Here is a 27,328-nt window from a genome sequence, read left to right as displayed (position 1 = left end):
AAACGTTTTTGTCACTTTTTCCATTCACATCCATGCTTTGAATCGAAGCCATTTTGAAAAAAAAAAAATTATTCTTTAATGAAAACTTCCAAAATTTACCTCCAGCGTTAACAAAACTCGACTGCTACAGACCTTTTTTCCTGAACTGCAGAACACAGCAAATGAAAATAAATAGAAGCTGGCATGTTTCTTCTTGTGCAGTTTTATTGGTGTGCATGTTTGTTCATTTGTCTGTTAACTTGTAGAATTCCATGATCTTACAAAGTGGTTTGCGGTTTGGTTTGAATTGGTGAGACTTTCCTATTTTTCACATTTTAACCATTACTGACATTTTAATGCAATAGAAACAACGTGGCAGAGGAGCCACAGTTTGGGGTTTTTTTGACAGTAGATGTTATGGTGCCCTGTGCCACTGGTTTTAGAAGATTTTAAAGAGTTTCTTGATGAATTCTTGAGCCTATTTTAATGAAGCATTTCAGAGGCACATTCATTTGTATTTGCATGCCCACTTGTCAAAAGCTTGCTAGCAAATGGGGTGACAGCCATATCCCAAAGTGTGCATTTTATTCACAACTCTGATAAAGGTGGCTGCAGCGCTTGCTGATTTTTATATTTATAATACCTGGGTTGCTGCATTCACCCCTTACCTGCAGTTGCACGGTTACGAGTTGCGTCTTTTTCATGCTTTGTCTTAAAATGGAGGAGAGTTTGACCGGTATCCTAAGCGCGGGATTGAGCAGCAACATGTTGAACTTGGTTTGATCAGACCTGTGTGACTGCTGGGACATCAGTTTGAGCACGGTGGCCTATCAACAGCTGTATTTTCCTTTAAAAAGAAGCACTGCATGCTGTACGTGCTGTAACAGCAATGCCGCTCCGAAGCAAGAGGTCACATTGATCTACACTGGAGTTCACCGGTACTGAGATTGAACTGAAACAACCTTTCCAGCATTTGCTTTTCCTATTAATGGTGCCAGCGGAGGAGCTGGGAACGGCCTCCTGGAGTTTTCAGGGAAACTCATTGTTCATGTAAACCCTGAGAAGGAATTTCCCTTCCTTCTTGGCCTGCTAGGTATGCAGTGAACCATACAATTTGCTTTAGCTACATACCATCTGCATTTTATTTTTGTTTTGTTTACTGACTTTCCACCCCTGTATGTACTTCTTTAGAGTAGTGGTGTATTGTTGTATATTCCACCTTTGTCAACAGCCTGGGTTTTGCTGCTCTGAGAGGTCTCATGCAAGTTACTGGTGTTTGGAACAGCACTAGTCATCGGAAGAAAATTAAATAGGTGGAAATTTTACCTGTATTGTGTCTTCAGGAGAATGGGCATTGAGCTCTTGGATTGTTTGAGGGCTGCTGCTGTTTGTCTGGCACACGTGTGGTTCTGTACTTTGTACTTACGTAGCACTGTGTACTAGGACCTGCAGTCCTTGGAGTGCGCTGCTCTCATGAGGATGAAAGTGGCTTTTTTCTTCCCTGTCAGCATCTGCTTTTTTTTTCCCCCCCTCTCTACTTCTTTGAACAGACAGTTTCTTGCTTGCTGGAAGAATTATTTCTCCCCGCAATGATCTTGCCCTCGAACACCACTCTTCCCATGAAGATCTAAAGCTGATGCACTGCAAGAATAACCCCAGCCCCTAGGATGCCAACCGGAGTTTACTGCTGTTGGAGCTAAAGTGGTCTGATGTGTGTAGTCAGGTCTGTGACGTCCTCGTCTGAGCAGACCGTTCGGGTGGTGACTTTACTGTGGCCAAGGAGCAGAACAGTGGTATTGACTCTGGACTAAACCACCCTGATGGTGGAGGCTTTGTAGAGTGCTGTGCAAAGACACATAAACTGCTCTGTACAAACCCTCGAGGCTGAAGTGCTGGGTTAGAGGAACCGCGTTGCTTTGGGACCCGGGCTGGATCGGTGCCTTTCTGCAGTGCCATGGCCAAGCTAATAAAACCACCCAAAGATGCCAGGAGCTGGCTTTGCAAAGAATAGTATTGTTATTGATGGTTTTTCATTAACTAGGTTACCCCAGCTTCCTGTTATCAGACATATTTGAGAGTTGACTGTATTATATTGTATCAGGAGTTCCTTTCTCCTGCTTCATGGTCCAGAAGTTTGACTGGCTTTTCTTTCGAGATAGCTTTAAGTATTCAGTATCACTTGCGATCGATCCAAACATTGCCGGATTGTTTTTGAGACACTAGCCTTTAGTATCATTGCAGCCAAAATCTAAGTCGCCGTATTAACTTCTTCAAAGCTAGGTGAGATTGAACAATTGGTTAGTGTTCAGTGAGCAAAATTTCCTTTTTCTGTACAGAATTTGCATCCAGCAGCAATGCGATGGTAGGCCTGGATGACCACATTTAGTCAAGCAGCCTCCTACCAAGAGTTCTTGCTGTTAGGTAAATCAAAACATGTTATTCAGAGGGTGACTCATGGAAAACTAAGTAAAAGTTTTATAATCGGATCCTCTGCAAATGCTAAATGGCACATGACAATAAAATGGTTAAAGTCTCCTTATATAAATTGTTTATATGCTGCTAATCCCCTTTTTACGATGAAAAGAGCATTCAGTGGGATTTTAGTACAGGAAATTTGTATAATCTTTTAGTTACCTATGCATTTGACTGCCGGGGTTTGGTTGAATTTTGAATCTACTACTTGATTTTAAATCTGAAGATCCTACCTGAACCAGCTGGAAGCTTCTCGTGCAGAATACTTCTCAAATCTTCCGTCGCAGATGCAGAATTCCCTGGATTACACGAACTCTGCAAGGGAGAGAGGGAAAACAAAATGCATTTCGCTGCCAGTCCTTCCAGAGTGAAATTCTGTCCTTCCTTGCAGAGTGCAGTACCTTTGTCCCAGAAATTAACGCTAATGATTCCTGTGTCTTTCATTTACGTACCTTCTCAGTCCTGAATCTTCATTCTTGAATACTTGCATGTTGAAACCTGGGAGAGACCTTCTGTACCGTAACCTTTTATTGCCCTGGAGAACGGCTGTCAGATACGGAAGGACTGGTGGAGAGCTCTGGATGAGATAGCCAACGTGCTCACTGTACTGGGAATGAAATCCCTGGGCTCAGTTGGAAAAACTTACCAAAGAGTTGAAGATCTGTCTCTGCTCATGTAGAGTAAGGTGGGAAAGGGGACTAGTTTTCAAAGGACTGCCAGCTTTAGAAGACATAAAGCAGATTCATTGAGTTACATGTACAATGCAGTAACCGTTAACAAGTGTACATGTAAGTGTGTGGGCTGGAGGAGGCTGAAGTAGGGGCTAAAACAAAATTGGGTGAAAAAAGAATTGGGGCTGACCAAAACTCTGCACTAAAACTCTGGGGAATATGATGACTTACAAAGAGCAGTGCGGTTGGGAGGAAGTACGTAGTCAAATTTTCCCTCATACTTAAACACTCAAATGTGGATAGTAAATAAAGAACATACTGCCTTTTTTGGGTAACCTTTCTTTAGTAGTACTCGCCTGATTGCTCTGTATCCTTACTCTTTGCAAAGAGGAATTCACAGGGAAGTAAATAAGGTGTTGCTGACTGTGCCAGAGTGAATTTGCTTACAGACATGTGAGCGTAAATGGTATTATGAAATGGAACAAGTGGGGCACAGGGAATTTTCAGATCCCAAGATGAAAATAATTTCAGAGAAGTATAGACAAGTCTGAAGCATTACCAGTATAAAGAAAGTTGCTAGGTCCTTTTTTTGCTGCCACCCAATTCTGTACCTTTTGGCAGCAAAGAAGTTGCCTTTTTTTTTTTTTTTCTTTTTCATGAAACCCAAAAAACATGAACAAGCCTGCATGGATTTTTGTAACATGACACTTGCATCATGGGATCATAGAACAATTTAGGTTGGAAGGGACCTCAGGAGGTCTCCAGTCCAGCCTCCTGCTCAGAGTAGGATCAGCTGTCTCTGGCATTTACCTGGTAACATTGCTGGAAATAAAATTTTTAAAGGATTTGTGATTTTTGAAAAAAAAAAAAATTTTAAGTCATTGTAGTGAAAAAGTGCCTGGCAGAATGAAGGCTACCAGTCAGTGCTATCAAAATTGTTGAGTCACATTTGTCATTAGAAGTAATACTTTTCAAAAGCAGATGTGTGTTTTTTGGGTGATGAGAGTGAAGGGAAGATCGGACACACCAGTAATGAACTTTTTAACTGGTCATCCTTGTATTGATTTTTATCACTTAACAAGTATGCCTTTAACTTGTAAGCTATTTCATTATTGTGACCCATTGCTGAGACTGTGATTACAGCTCAAGAGTCAGTTCCCTGCAGCTCAAGGAGCCCGATGGTGTGAGACTGCTGGGATTCGAATGACCACTTTAAACTGGATGTGTGTTCTGCCTGTTTCTTTTCAACATCAGTGGGTGTCACTAATGAACCTTGTTGGAGAAATGTATACTTCAGTGCATTTTTAATGGCTTTCTTTTCCTTTTTTAACCTTTTAATATGGTGGTGGTGTATAGTCCTCTGTCTAGGCAAGGTTGTACGTTCTGCTGTGGGCTGGTGGTTGTAGGACAAGCTTGCTTTCTGTCGCTGCCCTCTTCCGGACAGACTGTAGCTCGTCTGGTCACGGCTGTATTTCTCTGTTCCCTTCATGACTTTTCTTTTTTCTGGCTGCTTAGGCTGTTTCTTTGCTGTCCCCTTAACCAGGCCCAAGTCCATACTGCCGTCGCCCCGTCTTCATCCTCAGCCCAGGCTTGGACCCTGCGCTGGGGGCAGGATTTGCTGCCAGCTGAGTGCTAGAGTTGGTGCAGGGCTGGGAGAGTGTGAATGGCAGGAGGACACACGAGTTCCCTCTTTTCAGCAGAGATGTGTTTTGTACTGGACTCAGCTGGACTGCACTGGGATTGCTGGAAGCATTACGGATCTCCTGATAGGTCCTCACCTAGCAAAGCATTTCAGGCATGTCAGTAATCCACGTGAAATTAAGACGTTGTGTATTGGGGCCTTAATTTTTAGTAGCATTTCTTTTTGGAATTCCTCTGTGAACTGAAAGAAAAACAATAAAATAATTATCCAAAGTTTATTTGCCTTCTAAAAAAAATAGAGTTCTTGACTTCATATTTAGACATAGTGGACTGACTTCAAAAAGTCTGAGTATTTCTAGTGAAGGCTGAGGACCACTATTGCTGAACTGAAATGGTAGTGAAAGGGAAATAATGTGATGAAAATGGTGGACTGGGGAAAGAAGTGGGAGACTGAACTTCTTGTGTTAACTAATGGAGCTAAGGAGGACAGGAGATTCCTGGGTATCAGCTGAGGCCAGCGGAGGGACGTGGGTGCACTTACTGAAGGAAAGAAATAGGTGGTGAATCTTAGAACTATTCAGCAAACGTGGAAGAAGAGGATTTCAGATAAGCCCCTTGAAAAGCAGGAAGTTGTGCTTGTTAAAATCGGTCCTTGCTGTGAGTTGCAGTTCTCGGCACTACTTGGCACTGCGGCTCGGCCAAGTAGAGTCTTGGCACAAGCTGGGCTTGACCAGGAAATGGTTTTCTCTGCAGCTTCGTGTCGAGGGGAAGCAGCTTCGCTTCTCTTTGAAGGCACGCCTGGAGAAGGTGATATTAAAAATGATTCTGCTTGAGCAAGTTCATAAAAATTTGTCTGGGTGACAAGAAACGTTTTTCAGCTTTGCCCTGAGCAGTCTCTTCCTTTGAAGTTATTGTGGCTTCATTATATGATGTTTGCATTACTGGGAGAAGCATCTCAAACACACACGGTTACAAGGCAACTACTATGTTGGAGAACACTCTCAGGAGGTTAGGTACAAAGTTTTACATAAAAATGAGGACCCTGCTTCCAAAAACAGATTTACGAGGTATAATCCCATTTATCCCAATGGATTTAGTCCGTATTTTCCTGTGTAATCTCAGTCATTTTTGAATTTTAACAAAATCTTTGCCCCTCCTAACTCAGGATCAACCTGCAGAGGAATTCTGCTTCTCTTTCTGTCATCCCATTGCTGGTGTGGAAAGAGGATACCTAAAACTCTGGATTATGACTTAGTTGTGGAGTCAAATAGAGGTAAAAGGGTGCAGCTAAGAGAATGTAAGGTTTTAATCATCCCCTAATTGTAGTGGTAGCTAGTAAAAATGGGCTGCGAATCAAGCCTTCATTAAAAAACATTCTGAGGTGTTGGTCTAAGTTGGACCTTTAACACGTAGCAAAACTGACTGGGGGATGAACAGTGCAGAAGAGACTTAAACTTCTAGTGTCTGAGACTTAAACTCCTATTGTCTGAGACTTCTGTAGCCAGCAGAAATATATAGACAAGGTTTTGGTAGCAGCTTTTTTTCCTTGAGGTTTTTGTTTCGTTGTTTTTTTCTTTCTTTTAATTACATCTCTACATAGAACTCGTAGTTCAGGGAAACGTGTCCTATCCTGGAGTTTCATCCACAGGACAGCGGGGTTTACATTTGCTTTAGGTTTCAGCGTGCAATACTTCTGCTCTTCCATGGACAGTTGATCCCAACAGTTGATACCCTTGTTATTTGGCACATAGGTGCAACAAGCGCGGGGCTGGCTAAAGGGAGCGTTGTTGAAACGGCGTGGAAACAGGTACCTGCCCCATAGTTAGAGCTGCTTGTATTTCTGACCGTGCTGTAGGTAGTTGCAGAAACAGTGATGGATAATAGCAAATGCAGCGTTGTTACAAGGTGTTCTGCCATTAAAAGGCAAATATCCCTTCAGACCTCCACTACTGCCCTGTGAAACAGCTACTGCTGTTACACAGGGGGGCGTTGGGGCACAGACAGTTTATAGGAGTCATCTGCAACCTCAAAACACATGTTCAAACCGGGTGTAGCAGCACTGAGTGGATCAGGTGGAAAGCCAGCACTCTGGCTCTGCTGTTGTCTTTGAGAGTCTTTCTGTTATTTCAGCACACTGCTTATTTTCTCTGTGCATTAGCCTCTTTTTTTTTTGCAAAGTCAGTCTAAGGGCCTCAGTCTATAAATGTGACTGGGGTAAAACAGCACAGGGATGGAGGGATGGAAAAGGTGGGTTCAGCAGAGCCCTGTGTTAATCTCAGACACAAGGGTGGTTTGAAAGATCACTCTCAGATATAGCAGGTGCTGAGAGTCCACTAAGTCCACGCAGCTGTAGGAGATCAGAATAAAACACAGCTCCTTCAAGCAGCTTGGCCTCTGAAAAGGGAGATTTGTCAGAGAGATCCCAGTATTGACTGAAGACTTCACTTTCTTCTCCATTTGTGCAGAGGGAGGCTGGATACAGCCATCGCTGTCAGCCACGGGAAGTGCTAAATTAGAGTTGCAGGTAGGTAGGTGGATAAACAGGGACAAAAGCTGTAATTAGTGCCTGCTGTTTGGAAAGCACCCTTGTGCTCTCCAGGCCTCCTGGAGCAGCGGTGTGATGCCAGCCAACTGCAGAGGAGCCACAGTTGGGTGCCAGCGATTCATATCCATTTTGCGGAGTAGCTTTGAGATCTGCAGATGATAGAGCTGCTAAGTGTTGTTATGAATGATTCAGAGCTGCTGGCTCCGATTTCTGTACATGGATCATCAGACTGTCTTTCTCTGCCATTTTAAAATAATTGTCTGAATGACCTGAATATCTTCGAAGTAGCTTGAATTTTTGTTCCGGCGCTGGCTTTAGGAATGAAATCTTTCATCTGGTACGCTTAACGTTAATTTTGCTGCTTTAATGGGATTCTCTTTACCCAAATTTACATGATTCAGCTTGCAGTCTGTTGGATGCGTTCTTCTTTTCCAGTGATAAATTTGCCCGAGCATCTCCCAGTATGTGTTGAGAAACACGTAGGTAGCTGTTTGTGTGCCATCCACTTCCACAGGCAGATAAACAATGAGGGGTTTGTTTGGTTGTCGCTCGAACAATACTTGAGAAAAGCTCTGTCCCGCCTGGCTGTCAGTTCTGTTGTTGTACTTTGCTCTTGGTGACATCATTGGTGGCAGATAAATGAAGTATCTTAATTGTTAGATGCTCTTTGACCGAGGATGTTGACTTTTGCTGGCAGCCAGTCGTATACCACTAGTTTTACAGAAGAAGCTGCTAATCTACTGTAATACAGTAATTTAGTTACAAGTGTTGGTGGGAGTGGGTCTGTTTATGTAGATGGGAGATAAATAATTAAAAGAGAACTAAAAGCTGTATGAATTACATTTTCGAGGTCTGATTCTGCATGAGCAGCATAGAGCTCTGAAATTAAAAACCCTCTGCTGTGATAAAAGTTACTGTGGTGCCTGAGGTTAGTCTTAGCACGGGGAGCAGTGCTGTGTTACAGGATCGCCTCTTCTTGCGGGCCGAGGTCCAGCTCAGAGATTGCAGCTGGGCATAGCCAGGCCCATCCCACTGCCTCAGGACACGTGCTCGAGCGTTAGGAGTTCACGTTATTTCCACAGAAGTGATCCCTTTGGTCTCTCCGTTCTCTTCAGAAAGCTGTTTGTATACATGTGGTTGTCTGTTGAGGAGGAGAGCAGCAAAGGCAGTGAGGTTAAGGAAACCCTTGCTGCTAACTCCTCTTATGCCGAGAACAAGGCTGACTGGACAGGGAGTTTCCAGATAAGATACATCAAATGAAGCAGTGCTGCAGATGCCAGAGCAACGTCACGAGTTTCAACTCTACTTATTAATAGCCACATCCTTGTAATTGTCCTTGGGATCCATCCTCTTTGCAGTCAGCTTTTGTGTACAGGGAGAGCTTAGCCCTTGAGAAACTAGAGAAACCACTTCAGCAGCGCCTGTTCCATCTTCCTCCCAAGAAGATCTCCTTCTGTGACCATGTCCTTTCCAGAAATGTAGATCTGAGGTAGTAAACGTAGTATGTGTGGCATTGAGGTGGAGACTTACTGGTGAACGTGAGTGGGGAAATACAGTCCAGACTAGTAGTGCACTGTGAACATCTTGCCCTTAACCGCAAGGTGATTCCTTCTTCCTCATGAACATCCATTTATTAAAGTAGAAGGGTATTGCATGATGAAATCCACTTTCTGCTCTTTAGGTTACTGTGTTTGCTTTGAAATTATTGAGTGAAAATGAATCAGTTACTTTCACTTTGCACATTGCCCAAATTCTTTATCCACCTCTTGCGTACTGGGCCAGTGCTGCAAAATTTAGTTTGCAAATTTGAGCAAGAGAATTCTTGAACAAAAACGGTTAACTCTCGTGTTTTTCCACTTAAGTCGACAGAGAAAAGCCTGCTGCTCTGTAAGTCATTGTCAAAAAAACCTCCCGTTTTCCGTGTCACTTTCTACAGTAGCTTAAAGCAGCATTTGAGGCTTGATACCACTGTTACTCATCTGACAGGGCTGCGATGTTCCCAGCTTCTCTTCTTGGGAAGACATCCCAAGTAACTGTCTGGATTAAGTCAGACAAATCGTGTCATGGAAGTGGCAGTTTCTTTGCACTGACTATAAAGGGGTTCCCTGTGACACACATACCAACTTCTATGCTGCAGGTATTTAGAGAGAGGTGAAATTAATCCCGTTTGTCAAATCTCCTCCTTGCTTCTGGTTGGGACACAATGTATTGGGGCTTTCTTTGGCCTAGAAGAAAAATCTGGAACAGAATTCCAAGGATTTTAATTTATAGATCTCTGCCATTTTATTCCCCACCAAATTTAGCACTGGAGTTTGTAATTATTTTGAGAAGTTAACCTGTCTGTCGGCGTACTTGTGGTGGTTCTCGTTTAAAAGTAGTCAGAATACATGGTAGATGCATATTTGGAAACGGTTCAGCATCATCCAGTGGAAACCTGCATTTTGGGACAGCCTACAGCCATTCCTTTTGGTAGCTCCAAAAAACTGAGCTCAAACTGTGGTAATTGCCGTAGTGCCCCCCCCCCCCCCCCCCCCCCCCCAACTGCTGGCATCTCTGCATTGGCATGTCCTCGTAGGAGTGAGAGCTGCATCCAAAGTGCAGGCCCAAGGGGACTGGAAAGAGTCAGGTGAGGTTATTGCATCATTATGTTTGGAATTAGTTTCTCTTAAGTTGTTTGTACATTGAAAATAGAGGCCTTGCTGGAATATTTCAGCAGCATACTACTGCTGTGTGTTGATGTCTGCAGACTCTTTGTTGGCAGAGTCTGGAGACATCAACACAGAAATGTCCTCTGGTGTATTTGGAGGAATATTTGCCTAGCAGGTTGATACTGTGTAAACATGAATATGTAAATACACAAGTAGCGCCAGACTGATAGGTCAGGAAAGAGCAAAATTCCCGAAGAGCAGTCTAGGATGGATGATGCTACTGCGAGCTTTCCTGTGCTGCCTGAGGAGCGTGTTTTGGTCCTTCAGTGAAGGTAAATCCTGCATAAGGGAAGGAAAACACATTTTGTTTTGCTGCCGTGTTGGGGCTGAGCTGTTCTTTCTTGGAAGGGGGAAGATGGTGTTTTTTTGCCATCGCCCTTGGGTCTCTCAAAAAAAAAAAAAGTCTTTCCTTCTCCAGTTCAAATTGACAGTTATTTTTCCATTGACATGGGTGCCTGTTCCAAGGACTGAGTCAGGTGTTGAAGCGCTCATAGTAAATCGTTAATCCTCGTCTATTGAAATTGCACACACGGGGAATGCGGGGTGCGATGCCGTGACAAGTACCGTCTCTGAGTGCCCGCGATCGTTGCGTTGGTGCTGAACCAACTTGTCCTTATTTTTTGAGGGAATGTTAGTTGGGGCGAATACGTGCTTGTGCTAATGCACTTCTAAAGTGGGTTCAGTGAAATTAAGGAACTGGCAGCGAGAACAAGCCAGGAGCCTAAAGGAAGCGGTGCTGCCAAACCCTGGCATCCCTGCCAAGGCCAGTACGCCGGGGCACAGCGAGGTACGCACCGCAACGTGTCCGGCACAAGAGGTGACTTGCCTGTTGAAGCTGACTCTGGGTCGTGGGCTACTGCGTGTTCACTTCCCTGCCGTGGAACGCTTGGGTCTGTGGGATGCGAAGCGCTTGACCCCGTTGGAAAAGCTGGATCTCGCAATGGCAAAACGTGACGCTGGGGATCGCCTAAACCTTCCGCCGGGGTTTGGTTGCGCCCTGAATGCTCTCCCTCCCATCCGTTCATCCCTCTGAGGTGTTGGAGAGGTTGCGAATGGTTTTCGTGTCTCTTGAGCTCTCGGGGATCTGCAGAGAGCGGAGCAGTGCTCAGCTCTCCGTGAAAGGCGGTGGGATGCCTCCGGAGGTTCAACCCTCCTTTCCCATTTTCCTCTTGTCTCGACTCCCTCTCCAGCACACAGATGGAGATGCTCTCCCAAGCCGTAAAGCGATTTCCTAAGGCCACACCAAGGTCAGTGAGAAGGGCTGGAGCTTAGGCCTCCCCAGCAGTCCTGCTCTCAGCCCGCTGACTTGCGTTGCCTTCCTGCGTGGGCGCATTCTTACACGCTGTTGTCCGCATATTTCGGTTCTTTGGCTCTTGAGATATCGTTTTACCTGTACTTTTCCATCCCAGGCGAGGCTAGCAGGATAAGCACGGTGTGATGCAGAGCGAAGACTTGGCTGTGATTTCACCCAGATGCCAAGAGTTTCAAACGTGCCATCTAGTGGTATAAACTAAGAGCACTCAAAAGAAAGGAAATCCCCCCCAAAAATCCAGCCTCCTCCCCAATACTCATTATTTCTGAAATGCTCCCTTGCTTTGGGCAGAAAATGAGTATTTACGGCCCCTGCTACCCTGTCAGGTTTTCTGAGTGCTCTTCAAGGAGTTGTTAACCATAAGGAGGAACGGGGAAGTTCATAGTCATCTTCTAAATTTGAGAGGTCTGTACCTTCATACCAAGAAAACAGAGTTCATGCTGGTGTTGCCTCTGTTTTAAGGATCTGAATCAACTTTGCAAACAAAATAAACCTAAGGTTTAAACACCCTTGCTTTAGGGGGGAGGGAGGTAACAATAACATGCTTGTCTGTAGCCATGCAACAATTCATCAACGGAGCCCTGTCATGAGATGCCCTGCGTTCATAGATCATAGTACTAGGACGTACTGCACCCCAGCTAGTAACCTGAAGTACTTCCAGCTTCCTCTCTCTTAAAGAAGGCTGCACCGAAATTGCAAAAGGCTCGAAAAATCTTTCTAAAAACCTACATTCATCACCAAGATAAGAATAGCCCTTAGAATGAGGAGTGTTAAAAGGCAGGAGTTTTATACCACAATTTGGCATGTGTGTGCCGTGAATTACAGTCTGAATTAAATCCGTATGGGGTGTTTGTCTTCGTTGTTATCTTCAGTTCAAGCTCTGGCGCAGAATTAAAGTTGCTCAGGTTGATGTTTATGTGTGCTTGCTGTTCCTAGGAGTTTTACCTAGAGGTCATTGCGTCCTTTTTCTCTTATTACCGAGGAACTTGCTTGCTGTTTGGATTGGATTATGTGCTCCATCTGTTGTAGCTACCAGAGTAAGTCAGGAGAGCAATTCGGTACTGCCTCACATGCCCCTCAAGTCATGCTTTTCGTGCCAGGGTCAGAATTCAGCCGTTCCTATCAGCTCCTACAGCTCCAGATTTCTTTTGTGCATGCTGTTTGTGTGCAAGCCCATGAAACGAAATCTAAAAAATCCTGAACTTGCCCACAGTGGAATTACAGTAAATTAAAAGAATACAGAAGATGCGTGTAGAATGCATGAGAAGAGTTAAATATCTAAGAATTGCCAGCAAGCTAAGCGGGAAGAAAAAAAGCGTGCCAGTATTGAATGCTAGAAGTGTAGCTGTCCTAACTTGAGGTCTGCTTGTACAGCTTGGATAAAATGCAGAAAGAGGATTAAGAAAAGAAATCGAAACCTAGACTTCCAAATGCCCAGAGCACTCCTTTTCTTTGTAGGGTAAGGGTCAAGCTGCTCTTCCATATCCTCTCACTCTGAATCTTTCATGTCTTTGTGAGCAGCGGCATGATTCAGAAAGAGGGGTGAGAGGTCACCACTCGGCTCATAAATGTGTAGTATCCAAATTACAGCACGCTGCTAGGCCGTGGAGGCAGAAGGAGAAAGCAGACTATGTCTCCCACTTCACAGGTAAGAGACTTAGCGATAGGAAGATGCAGAAGGGTGAGTAGCATCTCTGACCGTATTTTCCAAAGAAAATTATAGTGCAGTGCTTCGTGCTGAAGCTCAGTGCTATATTGTGGACCTCTCTGAAAGGTTTGCCTGAGGTACCTACAAGGTCAGTCCTCTTAACACTTTAATCTTAAGCAAGAGGAGGTTTAGTTTGCACCTGGTTTAGTCCTTGAACTGCCTCTGCGCGGTGACACAAAGTGGGACACGGCCGAGGGGAGAAAGCCCTGGCGTTATCGGAAGTGCTGTGGAAAGTGCATGTGCTAATCAGGTGGAGACTTATTGATTTATTTGGATGTAGACACCTAAATGACACTGGAGTGAGTATTTTTGTCTCGCTGCCTGTCTGTGTGTGCTCAGCGCACCCACTCGGGGAGCTGTGCTGTCCTCCCAGCCCACAGAAGATAGGGATGTGTTTTAAGCCCAGGCAGGTTCCCTACACCAGCACTGCATGGCGCTTAGACCAGGTCTCCCCTGCGGCGTGAAGACCACCATAAGACATTATTCACAACCTTTCGTTTTTGTTTAGTGGGAATTTTTTGGTTGAGCGGGGTTTTTTTGTTGTTGAAATTTTAAAGCACATGGTGCTACAGTCTACCAGTTCGGTGGTTTTATGCTGAGTACGAGAGCTTAAGACCTGGTCACATACCCAGCTTTCGGTCCTAAAGGCTGAGTTTGGGTTTGGTGTGGCTTGACAGGATCTGGTGGTCCTGGGAAGTGTAGGTCTTGCTGGAGCCGTGTCAGAGGCCTGTGTGACTCTGTGGGAACCAGACCAGGTACAGGCTTAGCTGTGCTGCGTCCTCGCAAGGGTTTCTGGAGTCACCATCCCTGCAAGCACACCTGGGCGTGCTCCCTCCGAACAGAGGCCACGGGAATAATCTATAGTAGATACACGGCGGACCACAGTTCAGAAAGGTGTGTTACTTATTAGACAAAAGTGGGTGTACCTGCCAGTGGTGCGATTTGTTCAGAAGAACAAAAACACAAGCAACATACTTGTAAAAACAGAAAAACCCACCAAAAAACACAAACCAAAAAAAAAAAAAAACAGGAAAAACAAAAAAACAAACACACAAACAAAAAAAAACCAAAACAAATAAAAAACCCAAATCCTCAAAAAGCAAGCAACCAAAAAACCAGCACTGAGAAAGTTTACATCATGCATTTGAAAATGGCTGTCTTTTTTGAATGTGCATTTGTGTGTTTGGGTTTTTCTTTTTAAACCAAATTTAAATCAGACTGAGGCAAGCGATGAAGAAGAGCCGTTTTAGCTAGTATGTGTTTTTTCTTTTAAGGAGAGTGATGTGATGTTTTTATACCAAAAAAAAAAAAAAAAAAGCAAATGCTTTAACCTGTCGTCTTTCCCTTGGCTGAGTGTGTTTTGATTTTTATGGCAGGAAATATTTGACTGTTTGTACAGTGGGATGCAGCATTTGACTTTGACTGCAATGCAGGTCTTTTATTAGTAAAACTTAATGTGTAACAGGATAATTCCGTTGCACCTACTACTATACTGGCTTGATTTCGTACCCAGTAAGTTTCTACTTCCTTGAAGGCCTTATATAAGCCTTGACTGGGAATGAATCCAGCATGTTCGATCACAATAAAGGAGCTGCTTCAGAACGGGCTTTTCTTTAGAAATAGCCGTAAACAGGTTTATATATAGGCATTGCTATTATACACAAAACTTGCTGAAGAAATGTTTCCCGATAACTAGTGGTTTTAATGTACGCCATGGGGCCTCTGCTCAAGCTAATTCATGAGCAAACCTGTTGTAGTAATTCAAGTCAAGGTTTAAAACACTAAGAGCATCTCTCAAATCCGTATCTGCTGAAAGGGCTGGGTATTGAATGGCTCTTTGCTGTAAAAAAGGCATTTGAGAAAAAGGCTCGGAAACTTCGGCTGGCATCCTGCGTATGCAAATGCAGCTGCCATGCACGTTATATTTGGATTTCAGGGTTTTTCAGCTCCATTTCAAGTTGATCGGTAGCAGCCTTACGTGGTTCGATCCCTCGCTTGCATCACTCATAGCCAGTTATTACACATGAGATCCATCAGCCCCCTCTCACCGATAGTGCCTGCAGCTGAGCATCAGCGTGTTTGGGAACAATAAAGGGCTGTCATTTGGGTGTTTCTTTCCCTTCCTAATTGGGCAGGACCCAGAATTAATCCTTCACAGAGCTCATCGATCAGGCTTGTGTCTTGAGCAGGTACACTTAACGTCTGAGCAGCGTGAGGACTGGGTTTAGGGAGCTTTGTTGCCAGTGTACGTTCGGCTTCGTGGGTTGCGTGCTCCCGTAGAGTTTCGAAGAGGTACAGGACAAAACGTGGAAAGACTCCTGCCTTTGTGATTGATTTTTAAGGATAATCTGCTGTTTTGTTCCTCGCCTGCTTCTTAATGAGCTGAATTCTTAAAATATGTTAATATAAGGAGACACGCGAGAAAGGGTGAAGCAATATACTGACACGTTGAATAATTAGATCATCTCCTGCGCAGGGGGAAAAAAGTCAAGTACGAAACAGGAACAAGAAGTGCCTCCCTCCCCCACTGTAGAGGCACCAGGTCTGGCTCTTTCTGCATGCAGAAGCAGGTTAGACAATTAAATCTCTGGTATTAATTAATTTTTGTGAAATTACTGAAGATTCAAGGTGTCATGTGTAGTAACTGTCTTCTGTTCGCCTGCTCTTTTTGGGAGAAGTTGGGAGTCTTTTTTTCGGAGGGCTGAATTTGTCAGCTGCAGCATTTGTGATGAAACAAAAAAATGACTGTTGCTGGACTGAATGTGGAAATACTGTAGTGGTTAATCAGGTCTTCGCAGGAAAATCCTTGTGCATTTTGCCCTGAATGGGAGTTAGATCAAGGGAATTTCGTGAAGAGGCACAGGACGTTGTGGCTGCCTTTCTGATGGTGTTCGGCATCTTGGCAAAGCAGCGCTTCGTATTTCTTAAAAGATTTATTTCTTTGAAATAACTGCTTAATAATCAATAAGATCCCAGCCCCATGTGAACCTGCGCCTGCGGGGATGGCTGTGACAGTGCTTCGTCTTCACGTCTATGAGTAAGCCCTCTCGTGTGTTAAGTTTACTTGTTTGATAAACATAACACTTTGCTTTTGTTCTCTTACTTAATCACTTCCTTCGAAGAGTTAACTTCCTAAGCGGCCACAGATTAGTTCTCTCAGTTGTTTTAATTATTTTTCTTGTCACGCACAGTGAAGGTCTAGTGTTTGTGAAATGTCTTCTTTTTTTTGCCCCCCCTTCCACGGCAGCTTCAGTGACGCTGGAATAGAAAACCCAGACGAAATGCTCTCTGTCTGTGGTCCTGTCACTTTTTTTCTATTTTTTTTTTTTTTAACTATTTTAACCAAGTTTCACCTTTTTGAATGTGAGTGCTACAGAATAGAACACTTTTCCTTCAGAGTGATTCGAGCGCTCCAGAATTTTGTATTCCTGTAAGGGGTACGCGAGAGCCTGTAGCAGTGGGCTTCCACGTGCTCGCTGCTGAGTAATTTCCTTTTGTATTGCTGACAGGTGACTCAAAGCAGGAGCTGGCAGATGGCTGCATCGTTAGCTGGTGGCCACAGCCTTGCGAGATGAGTTTTGGAATTTCCATCAAAGTCGGGATTAGGCTCAGGATATGCCGGTGGCACAGAGCAGCCCGGGGGAGTGTTGGAAGAAGAGGAAATCGTTCATAGCGACTCATCTTGTGGTTGGGTGAGTCAGGGGTCTGCTGTTGGTGGTCAGAAAGGCACGTGGCTGACTACACCGTCTTTGTGTGCTCTGCAGGATGCAAACTGTCTCTGAAAATTAATTCTGCTCTTCTGATTTTTGTCGAGTGACTTATTTCCAGAAAGGAGTTACTGTATTTTTCTGGAATGAGTATTGTGAAATTTTTTATTTTTTTTTTTTACAGTGGGCAAGTTTTCAGCTGGTGATTTATCAACAAAGTATTTTACAGGATCATAGTTAAAAGCTCTTCTTAAAAAAAAAAAAAATACATATCCTGTGCGATAGGGAAAGTAAAAGCATCTCTGTTTCCAAATGATGAAGGAATAACCGAAAGAGCTAGTTCTTGGAATAGTAGCTCCATTGGCACTCGTTGGTGATTTCCTGTGCATTTGCTGCAAGAATCACTCTGTGATGTGAGTAGGTGGTACTAAAGGGTTTATTACGAAACCGATTTTCAACCAGACGTTTTGAGTCATGGATCGGGAAGAGGGATAGCAGCTTCAGAGCTTTCTCTTTGTTCGAGCAGTGCGCCTGAAATGCACACGCAGGGTATTCTGTGCTTGCATGGAACAAGGCAGACCGGGATATTACATGAAGTGCTCTTCTTCATACCGCTCCCATCTCGGGGATGGGAAACGAGAACGTGGGCTGAGAGCCGGCAGCAGCGTGCAAGGTGCACAAGGAGCAGTTTCCTGACTCCCTTTCAATGGTAAGTATTTTCTTGTGGTTTTTCCCAGATGTGAGAGACAAAATGGAGTTGCGTCAGGACGGGTGTCTGCGCCAAAACGAGGTGGTGGTTTGGAGCGGTTTGGTTCTGTTCTGGAAGTAGATGGGCTGCCACTGGCAGGAGGCAGTTGGCTTCTCCATCAGAAAAAAAAAAAAAAAAAAAAAGGGGGTGTTTAAGGGAATTGGTCTGGCTCCTAAACTGAAGAAATTGTTGACCTACTGACTCAGTTATGAAGCGTTAGGGAAGCAGTCTTACTGTGGTTTCTTTTGTTGGTGGCAGATTCGGAAGACGTCTGTGAGCGTACGGGTATGACTAGCAAAGGAGAGACGGTTCTAGTACCTGCTGCCTGTGGGATTTGCTTTGTGCCAGGAAAGTGCTGAGGTGCTGACTGCTGAATAACACCTAAACTTTATTTCTGATGCTTCTCCTGATAATGCATTGGTAAGTGGATGTACTTCTCATTTTCAGTGCTGAGATGGTATCTTGCTAAATGTGTTTGAAAGAAAGCTCTGTAACAGCTTTTTGAACGTGGCAAGGTATATTCATGTTTTCAGTGGAGCAGCTTTTAGAGGAAACACAAGCTGGCCTGCTGCCGTTTAGGAGTCTGTAAATAAGGGGGGAAACTTTGTCGATCAGGTTGACAAAACCAATTTGAAATTGCTCTTGCCTCTCACCTTTAACCTACAAACTTCTGCTAACGTTGGGACTAAGCAAAGGGGATGGGCCAGCCCTCCAGTTTTGGGATCGTATCATCCTGGAGTCACAGCTAAGCTGTAGTTCTCCTGTTATAGTTCAATGAATGAACAAGGCTTCGGTGTTCTTGAATTTCCCATGGAAATCGGATGACCATCCCTGGAATTAAATCTAATGATACTTTTCCTAAAATATGCCTGGAATAAAAACGGTGTTATTTTTAAGTGGTTCTGTAAATCCCAAGGAAAAAAGCTATCAATTAGTGGTTTCTCAAAAAAAAACCAAATCATTGACGTATTATTGGCTAGAAGGAATCACGTCGGCTGACGGAGCTAGGTCTGGAAGTCACGCTCCCTGAATTTGCTGTCAACTCTGCCACTGGTTTTGGGAGGGATTTTTTGGAGGAGGTGCTTCTTGAGCAAGTCATTATTTATTCGTAGTTGTCAAAAAAAATGAGGATGGTGGTGTTTAACTTTCCTTAAGTGCTTTACCAGCACTGTGTCTCCTGTTTAGAGAGGGTGCTGCTACATGGTACTGTAGCTTTTGGATTTCCAGGACATTGGTTTGAATGCATAGATTCTTAGAAGATGGGGAAAGGAGAATAGTGCTAATTGCATTTATCACGTTCCTGGTGGGTCTCCTCCCAGGCACCAGTTGTAGGAATTGCTGGTGCTGTGTCCTAACCATCCACCACGAAGGGAGGAATGCACTGCTGCTCTTCTTCCCTGGGTGGGTGACAGCAGGATGCCTTGCATTCCCAAACCCACTTGAGTCGGCAGTTGGAGTGAGACACGTGCGGGTATTTTTTCCCCCTCTTTTCCAAAACAGCAACCAAGGGGGCAGTTGTATACCACACGTGCCTACAGAACCACAAATAAACCCTGAGATTTAAATTTTATTTTTTTTTTTTTAAGAAAAGGGGAAGATTTAGCATTGTACTGGATTTCCTTTTCTTAAGTGCTTCCTTCGGGTCTTGGGAGAAGAGCTCGAGAGCGGGGTGACTTTCTGGCGAGCAGTTGTACCAAAAGGCGTGGGAGGGCAGGGTCAGGGAAGAGTCACTTGGTTGTTATGTGGGTGTGAAAAGCCTATGAAAAGGGAAAGGGCGGAGGAAAATATTTTACTTGAATTAAACAAATAAAGGAGAATGTTACATGAGTTAGATATTCAAAGTTAGATTTTTTTGCCGAGTATCTTTGTGAATTAATTGCATATCTTCTGAAAATCATTGAACTGTGAGCTTATCAAAAGGTTCTCAGGAGGGACTTTTTTATTTTTCCTTAAAAAGGGGCAACAAAAAGAAAAATCATTGTTTTCACATCATTTCAGATAAAGAAAGGAAGTTGCAAATTTTTATAGCCCCTAAATTGTTAATTGTTAAACCTGTATTGAAGCGGTGGATCAAATTTCCTCAGGCTTACACTGGAGCAATTCCGTTTACTAAGAAATTGCCAGCAGGCCCTGTTTGAGGAGAAGGAGTCTTAGGTCTTCAGTTCATTGTTGTGTACCTGCCTGGGACAGGGAAACTGCTGCTCTTGAGAATCACCTGTTTGGGGGAGCAGACTGTTACCATCAGCACAGTGCGCAGGGATGTTCACACCAAAAACAATTGAAAAAATCATTATTTTGAAAACTAATGACTTTTTTTTTTTTATGTGTATGTTTGTAATACCTCCATTTCCTTGCGGTTTTTCGATTGTCACCTAATGTGATAGAATCTAAAATACATGGTGTGGAGGTCACATTTTTCCATGGTTTTTGTGATTATCTTGACCAAAAAAACAAAAGGCAAGCAGCACGTGGAGGCAGGTTTAGCAGCGCTTTCTCTCTGAGGCAGAAAACAGCTTATTACATTAGGTAGTGAAGGACTTGATTTTGTAAGAAAACGAAGCAAATAAGCAAAAAACCCAACTGCCCCCTCCCTTTTGATAAATGGTAACTTTTTAAACACAAGTCATAAATGGCATCTAAGGAAAACACCAGCATGATCCATAGTCGATGCACAGGTGTGTGGTATGATGTCTTCTACTGAACCACCACGACGCTTGATGTTTGAGGGCTGTGCAGTGTCTTGACAGTGTTCATTTGTGCTGACCTCTGAGGGATTCCCATCCGGAAGTTCGCAGGCGAGGCGTAAAGAATTTGTTGGCTTTTTTCTTGTTGTTTGTTTTGTAAAGTTTTTGAGTTAAGTTCTTTGTGGCCCGTAGCTATCCAAATGCAGAGTTTACAGCTGAAGTTTGCGTAAAAAATGGTGAGCTCACAATTGGACCTGGGAAAGACAAGCGCTTGGCTCTACTAGAATGGTAATACCAAAATTCCTTAAAAAATAAATTTCATTAAGCCAAATAAAAATGTGTGTGTACCAGCAATGTGAGGTATGAGTAGAAGCCACTTTTATCGGTGCATTTTCAGGGTATATTTGTGTATCATGATCTCTGCCGTCCAGTTCCCTTGCTTGTGTCCCATATGTCTGGCAAACTGGGCCACTTCCAGGCAGTGTTGCGGTGCTGTGGCTTTAGGGGTTCACGGGTGCAGTAAATGGAAGCTAGCAGGCATTTTTAACTTCTAATCAAAGTTTGGACACCTGAATTGTAACTTTAAGGACCGAAGCGGCTACTGAATTCCCCATATGACCTGTTATTACAGGCTCCTGTGAGAGTGTGTATGCAGTTTTATTGCCAAAACATGAGGTTGGCAGAAGTGAGTCATAACTGTGAAGATCTCAGCTTTGCTCTTTGATTTTCTTTTATCCACCAAAAATAAAAATATTTCCAAGAATACAAGTAGGTATATGCTGTTCTCCTGTTAGGGCAGAGCTCTCACTGGCTCTTAAGTGTATTTACGTAGCTCATAGGACGTATTCTTCAAGCTTTTGTATAAAAGGAGCTGTATATACACTTTATCTAATCTTCAGTGCAATAGGCATGAGCAATTCTTGGAGAAGGGACCAGAATATAGGGCTCTACCCCTTCTCCTGGGAGTCTCTTTCTCATCGAGTCATACTTGCCCTGCAGTGCTTTCTCTTCATGGCTTTGTAAATTTTGAATTCCTCTCTGGGCTGGCCCAGCTCCAGTGGGAAGGCAGAAAGCAGCCTCAGCCCAAGCTCTGCTTCGAGTCTGCTGGTTCGAGGGTTTTGTAGGAGGAGGGATTTGCAGGGGAAGAGTGCCCAGCTTCCCAGGGGAGCTCTTCCCATTTAAAGGTGACAGTATTACCTTTTGTGGGCAGGTTCTACCGTGACCGTTACGTGTTGGCTTGCAGTTGGTCTTCTCTTGGTGTGACCGGAGTGTACCTAATGAATCGAACCGCTCTGCAGATGGCACATGCAGTTTCAAAGCTCAAAGCCAGCTGCTTCCACGGTCATTGCTGGTGACCGTGTGGCTTTGGGGTGAGCCAGCTCAATTTGCTCAACTGGTTGAAAACTAGATTTTTTTTTTTTTTTTTTTTTTCCTTCTGCCTTTCATTTCTTTTGGGGAAAGTTAAAATTGATGCAACTCCTTGCATAGCTGCATGATTGCAAGGGCTGATGGGGAGTAGCAGGAACTTTTGGCCAGAAGCAAAGGAGGAGGTGGGACTGTCCCTTCCAGTGCCACCTGCATGAGGTTCAGTTCAGTCTGTTGGGGAAACCGCATCTCCCCTGTCTCTTAATCACAGTGGAGCGCAAGCAAGAGCTAACTTAATCTTGTTCTCCACAACAAGCAATCTGTTGATTTTCAGTCTTCCCTGTTTTCCTTTGGCGTCTGGATTTTAGGTGTCTACATTTAACTTAAGCATCTGTGTACAGCGAGCGGTCAGTGTATTCCTTTTGCATTTCCATTTTCTGTTCAGAGCCTAAGCTCTTACGAGTGAGGTTAGTAACGTTGTACGGTGGCAAAAAGGAGTCCATCCCTTACTAAAATTTCTGGCCATCAGTGTAAATAAATAGTATAGAAATAATATTTATGGAGCCTGATAGGCTCATGGCACTTACCAAATGGGCATTTTTTTGGGACAGCATCACAAATTGTTCTTCTGTTCGTACTTTTCACAAAATTTACCTTTGTAATCCCACAGATCACGCCCTGTCCTAATGGGAGTCGGGGTAGGATTTCCCTAGGCCAGGAAAAACAGCAGACCACCCCCAAACCCAACCCTCCACAGAAGATTTCAGGGCAGCGATGGTTCAGGCAGTGGGCTCCCAGCAGACACAGCACAGTTCTTCATGTTGTGAAGGTTTATCTTCCTGTGTGCCTCTCTTCTCCACTCCTCTGCTTTGGAGGTTTTCTTTTTTTGCTTCTGGTGCAGTTTTTCACTTGATCTTCCTGATTCTTAAAAGTTCTTATCGCTGTAATCCGTTCTTGTCATACATGTGCTTTAAACATAAAAGTTGTGCTCGTGCCGTGCGTCCTTTTTGCACTTTCTTCTTTCTGCCTGTACGCTTACCTAATAACTTGAAAATAGCAAACGGAGCATGTGATCTGAGAAACAATCTGGTATTTTGCCCTCAGGGAGGATTTTCTCAGCACACAAATCAAGAGTAAATAGTTAAAAATGCCGTATAGTATAGATCCAGCCACGCTAACGCTTCCTTGCATGTATGAGTGCAGTTATTTGCATGCATAAATGTTGACAAAGTTGAACTCTGTATTATCAAATCCGCTGTCAAAAGCTGACCCCGGGCATTTTGCGAGAAAGATGATGATTGTCTCTTTAATTACTTAAATTCTGTTTTGCCTATTTAGGAGAGCTACCCACAACTCTGTAATTACTGCGCGCCTGCCATTCAGATCAGGCGCTCCACTGGCAACGTAATGCACAACTGTGAACGAGAGTGGCGTGGCATAGCTACAACATCCAGCTACACGGACCTCCTTTTAATTGAACACTTTGATTATCACACAATAATCAGACGATTGAGTTGCTACAAAAGTTTGCCAGCCCTCTGCTAAGCGCTGCTACGGAATTACAGAATCATAGATATTAGAGATGGAAAGTGCATTAGATCATCCAGACCGTCGTCTTGCCAGTACATGTTTTCTGCTACAATTTTATTTTTTTTTTTTTTTTCTTCCCTGTGGTTTATGGCTAGAGATACTCTAAAAACTTGGCCTTCCACTTCGATCTTCGGGAGTCTTTTCCACCAGGTTTGATGGCGAGATTTTTCTTTGCCTGATAATTTGGCCTAAATTTTTCCATTTCTTTGTTTCACCATATTGTTTCAAGTGTACGTTCTCATCTTTCAGTAATTCTCTCTGTGGTGTTAACAGCCCGTAAATATGAGCAGAATAACATTACGTGCTTTTGAATATTAGATGTATCACCTTAAGTGCTGCGTGTTCAGTTCTTCAGGGTTTGGGGAAAATCATACTGATTAAAGATAGGTTTTAAACTGAACTGCTAATAGTGTGATTTCTCAGATGTGTATTTTATTCCCATATAAGAGTGGACTGTTCTGGTGTCAGTTGAGAAATTGATGAAAACTACCTGAAAAGGCCAGTTTTACTCAGAAATGAAAATGTTTTTATATAGGGGAGTTACACCAGTATAATTTAAGTGATTTTAACTCTGTTGTGGCATTTAAACTGCGGGGAAGGGGATGTGTGCAGGCAGGTCTGTGGAGGGCATTATAACGAAAATGAGAAAAATTACAGTTTTCCATTAGTGACAGAAGTAATGGAAGTTGTAATGTAGTATTTGAGGCTTTTTTTTTTCTTCACCAGCTTTCCATTATCCTATCATTTTCTCAAAGTTTCTTGACTTAATAACTGTGTTTCTTTTTATAGTTTCACTTGTTTTGAAGGTACTTGGGGGGTTGCTTATTCGTTGTTTGTTCTTCAGGGCTTGGTCTTCTCTACCAAAAGCCTCAGGCGCCCAAGCAGTGTTGTCTCCAAAGTTTTCCGTTGTCTTGACCACAAAGAGCTAGATCAATATACCCCCAAAACAAATACTCCGTGGCCATAAAGAGGACAAATGGCTATTGTTTTTGCTGTCACCCCATGAGAGACAGGCCGGTTGCTGTGAGCTGGCGCGTGGCCACGCTGGCCTGAGCCAGTCCCTTCAGAGCTGCCTACAGTCATGATCCAGCGCCTTTCCCCCAGACCTTCTCCGACTTCTGAAGCATTACTACCGTTTTTCCTCAAGGAAAAAAGGGTTGTGCTGCAAGCCTTGAAATAAAAGTGGGTTTTGTAGGGTGAGGGTGTACATTGTGCACCCACCGGAGGCGCAGCGGACCTGGGAGCTGGCCAAGGCAGGGCCGGCGCCAGCACTGCGCGGTCCTCGTCCCCACCGTCCACCCGCGTCGTTTGACTCGGAAGGGATCCCAGGAGTGGGTTAGCGTTGGTGTGACAGAGCGCTTGGCCTCGTGGAGCCTCGTGGAGCTGGCGGTGGTGAGCTGTCTTCCGTCAAGCCACCGGGAAGCTCGGTGCAGGGTAGGGCTGTTGATGAGAGTGGCGAGGAGGGGTGTATCCTAGGCGGTAAAATTACTATTAGTGAGTGGATTGAAGGTGTTTGAGGATCCCATCGTGGAACTGAATGGGGAGATGAATGAAAAACATGTAAATGGGTGGGTTACTGAGTGAGTAAGAGAAAATGTGAGTGGGCGGGTAATTAGACTGGCAAGTGAGAGAGGAGGTAGGAGTGGGTGAGTAGATGGGTAGGTATGTAGCAAAAAGGTTGGAACCGCATTACGGGCCAACTCTATGGTACCTGAAAGACGGGTAACAGCCACCCCCCCCTCCAGACACGCGGAGAGGACAAGCAGCCAGCGCTCTTACAGGGATGGTGGGGTGTGGAGGTGAGCAAGCAGACCCTCGAGACCTCTGCTGCTTTCCACTGGTCTGCATCCAGCTCGTTTGGGTGGCACAACATTTACTCTGCCTAAGCTTCGCCGTGTCTGTGCGTGCAGTAAGCAGTAGTCTTCACCTTGGTCAGATGGTTGGATTTTCCTAGTGTTCCTGCAGAAGTATGTAAACCCATAATTATTATTTGCTGGGTTTTTTGGCTCTAAGGAGGTCACAGAGAAAGCGGGTGAAGCACAAGGGAGACTGTCTGGAGCATTACAGTTTGTAGTGGGTATTCCCACGAGCTGAAATGACCCGAGAGCTACAGGTGGAAGGAGGGACCTGCTGAATTAAAGGTACAAAGATGAGGGATACACTGGAATTACAGATCCGCAAAGGCCCAAACTTGAGTGTCCTTTAATTTTAATGAATGAAGGGGGAAGGTAAAGTAAATCATTATCAAACCTTGACTGACGGGGCTTTTATTAGGATCTTTAACTCTAACTGCTGTAAGCCTGGACATAGTTCACCGTGACTAATAGGTGTTTTTAATTTACTATGGCAGCGTTATAACCCTAGCTGTGACCTCGCTGCAGTCAGGTACAGTTACCCTATTGTTTAAGGTAATGGCTCTGCTCTCCTCTTAAGTTGTGCGTGGTACATTTTCAATATTTATTGTGATAGAGCAAGTCCTTTTGAAGCCCAAATAGAGGTGAATGACTACTGCAGGAACTTACAGGCTTTATCTTAGCTGCCAAAAAGGTGTGTATTTACTAAGGAATAACTTAATATGCTGTGTTGTACGGAAAAATCCTACTAGAAACCAGTCCCTGCAGATTTTTCGTCCAGTAGCTAGAGGAGGTGAGAGTTTTCCCTTGCTGGACCTGCTTTTTGATGAAAACTACATTGCTTTGTCTGCATGTGGATTTGACAGCAGGATGAAAACCTGGTATATCGAGCAGCCTGCTGTGAGGAGCCCGTTAACCCCCCCGCTCGCCAGTGCGTTGTACATCAGTGGTTTTAGCACAGGTTGCGTCAGGCAGGATGGTTTGCACCCACATTGTGCTTTGGAAGCAGTTTGGGGAAGGAGATGCCAGCCCAGTGTTACGGCATGTTTAGTAACTCCTACCAGCTCTGTGGTGTTTGCTGCATTTTTTTATTGCCAGGCTGGGTTACATGGGTGTTTGGAAAATCTGTCAGGGTTTTGGTAACTTCTAAAAGTATCCTTAAGCGGTGAGTGAAATCTTTCTCATCTTGAGAGTGGTCACCTGTTGCAAGCTGAATTTCCTATTAAGCTTGGAAGTGTAACCGAGCCAGCTCGTACAGTAGTCAGCATTTAATCTCCAAGACAGATCCAGAAATCATTTGCTGTACTTAGGCAGATGTTTCTTACCATTAAACAGAGCAAATCTCTTGCTGATGTTCAGATGGTGTAGTAACTGTGCGAAGTAAGACACAGAGGAATGTGTGGGTATGTTTAGTACAAGCCTGTTGGGTGGTAGGTATGTCAGAGCCCCAGATTTGCATTTCTTACGTAAGCAGAAATCCTCGTGGTGTTTATCCATGCTTTGTCTGTGCTTTAGGAACTGCAGGAATGGAATTGCCGTGTCAGAAACGCTGCTCTTAGTTGCCATCTGTGGGATTGCGTGGACACTGTTAAAATATTTACAGTTGCAGTCCCAACTAGAAGTTTGTTTGCTGTTAGGCTTGATATTAAAACGTACCACAACAGTCGTAAGAGCAGCATACGACCTCAATGCAAGTGGAGACAATTGTTAAGATTCTGAGAATACACAGGAATGAAAACCTGGAAGCCTCCCTTTCGTTAATTATTTGTTTGCTTTTATCAGTGACAAGGCTACAGAGCATTTGTAATAAGCACGCCTCGTCTTTTGCCATTTTTTTCCATATGGGTGTGTGCTTCCTTTTCATTATGTTGTTTTTCTTACCTTTTTTTTTTTTTTCTTTTCGACACAGCCACTCCTTTCATTTTAAGCATAAGAAAAGAGCTTCTTGCTGAGCAGAAAGGAAAAAAAAAAAAAAGTTTCATAATCATTGCAATTCTGATTCTTCTAATCTTTTATTACCTGTAGGGGCAGGTGCAGGAAGCTACTACAGCAGAGGAGGTTTACTAACTTTTTCAAGGCTTGGGCTTACACAATGGAGCGGTGTGTTTTAGACGCTACGGAGGGAGTTCAGAACGACATGGTGGAAAGGTGCGTTGCTCAGAAATACATCCCTTTTACTTGGCTTATTGCACTTCAATTCTGCCCCGTAGAGTTCCGAGACCTTCAGCTAGCGTTTTAAACACAGAATTGAAATAGGCTGACAGAAGTCTATGCATATTTTCTTGTTTGTTTCCTGCTGTTGTAAACCAGATTTTATTTCTGGAGAGAATATTTTCTAATAGTCT

At 43.9% G+C, this 27,328-nt stretch overlaps 1 long non-coding RNA gene across 2 annotated transcripts in view; it reads left to right on the top strand.

Moving 5' to 3' along the window:
* The window catches only part of LOC147416398 (uncharacterized), a 111,753-nt gene extending 84,628 nt beyond the window's left edge, over positions 1-27,125 (top strand). Inside the window, exons 4-7 of one of the 2 annotated variants that reach the window (XR_015184137.1) lie at positions 16,546-16,728; positions 17,270-17,452; positions 17,750-17,911; positions 27,009-27,125. This is a non-coding gene — a long non-coding RNA (uncharacterized LOC147416398). Of the gene's footprint in view, positions 1-16,545; positions 16,729-17,269; positions 17,453-17,749; positions 17,912-22,878; positions 22,895-27,008 lie in introns of those variants that run through there. The other variant, XR_015184140.1, reaches the window with a different exon arrangement.
* The last annotated feature ends 203 nt before the right edge of the window (positions 27,126-27,328 follow it).

Source organism: Leptosomus discolor, chromosome 1 (genome assembly GCF_034619465.1).
Source record: "Leptosomus discolor isolate bLepDis1 chromosome 1, bLepDis1.hap2, whole genome shotgun sequence".
In the NCBI taxonomy this organism is placed as follows: Eukaryota; Metazoa; Chordata; class Aves; order Leptosomiformes; family Leptosomidae; genus Leptosomus; species Leptosomus discolor.
The sequence above is the reverse complement of the archived record's forward strand: the minus strand, read 5'-3'. Positions and strand labels throughout refer to the sequence as shown.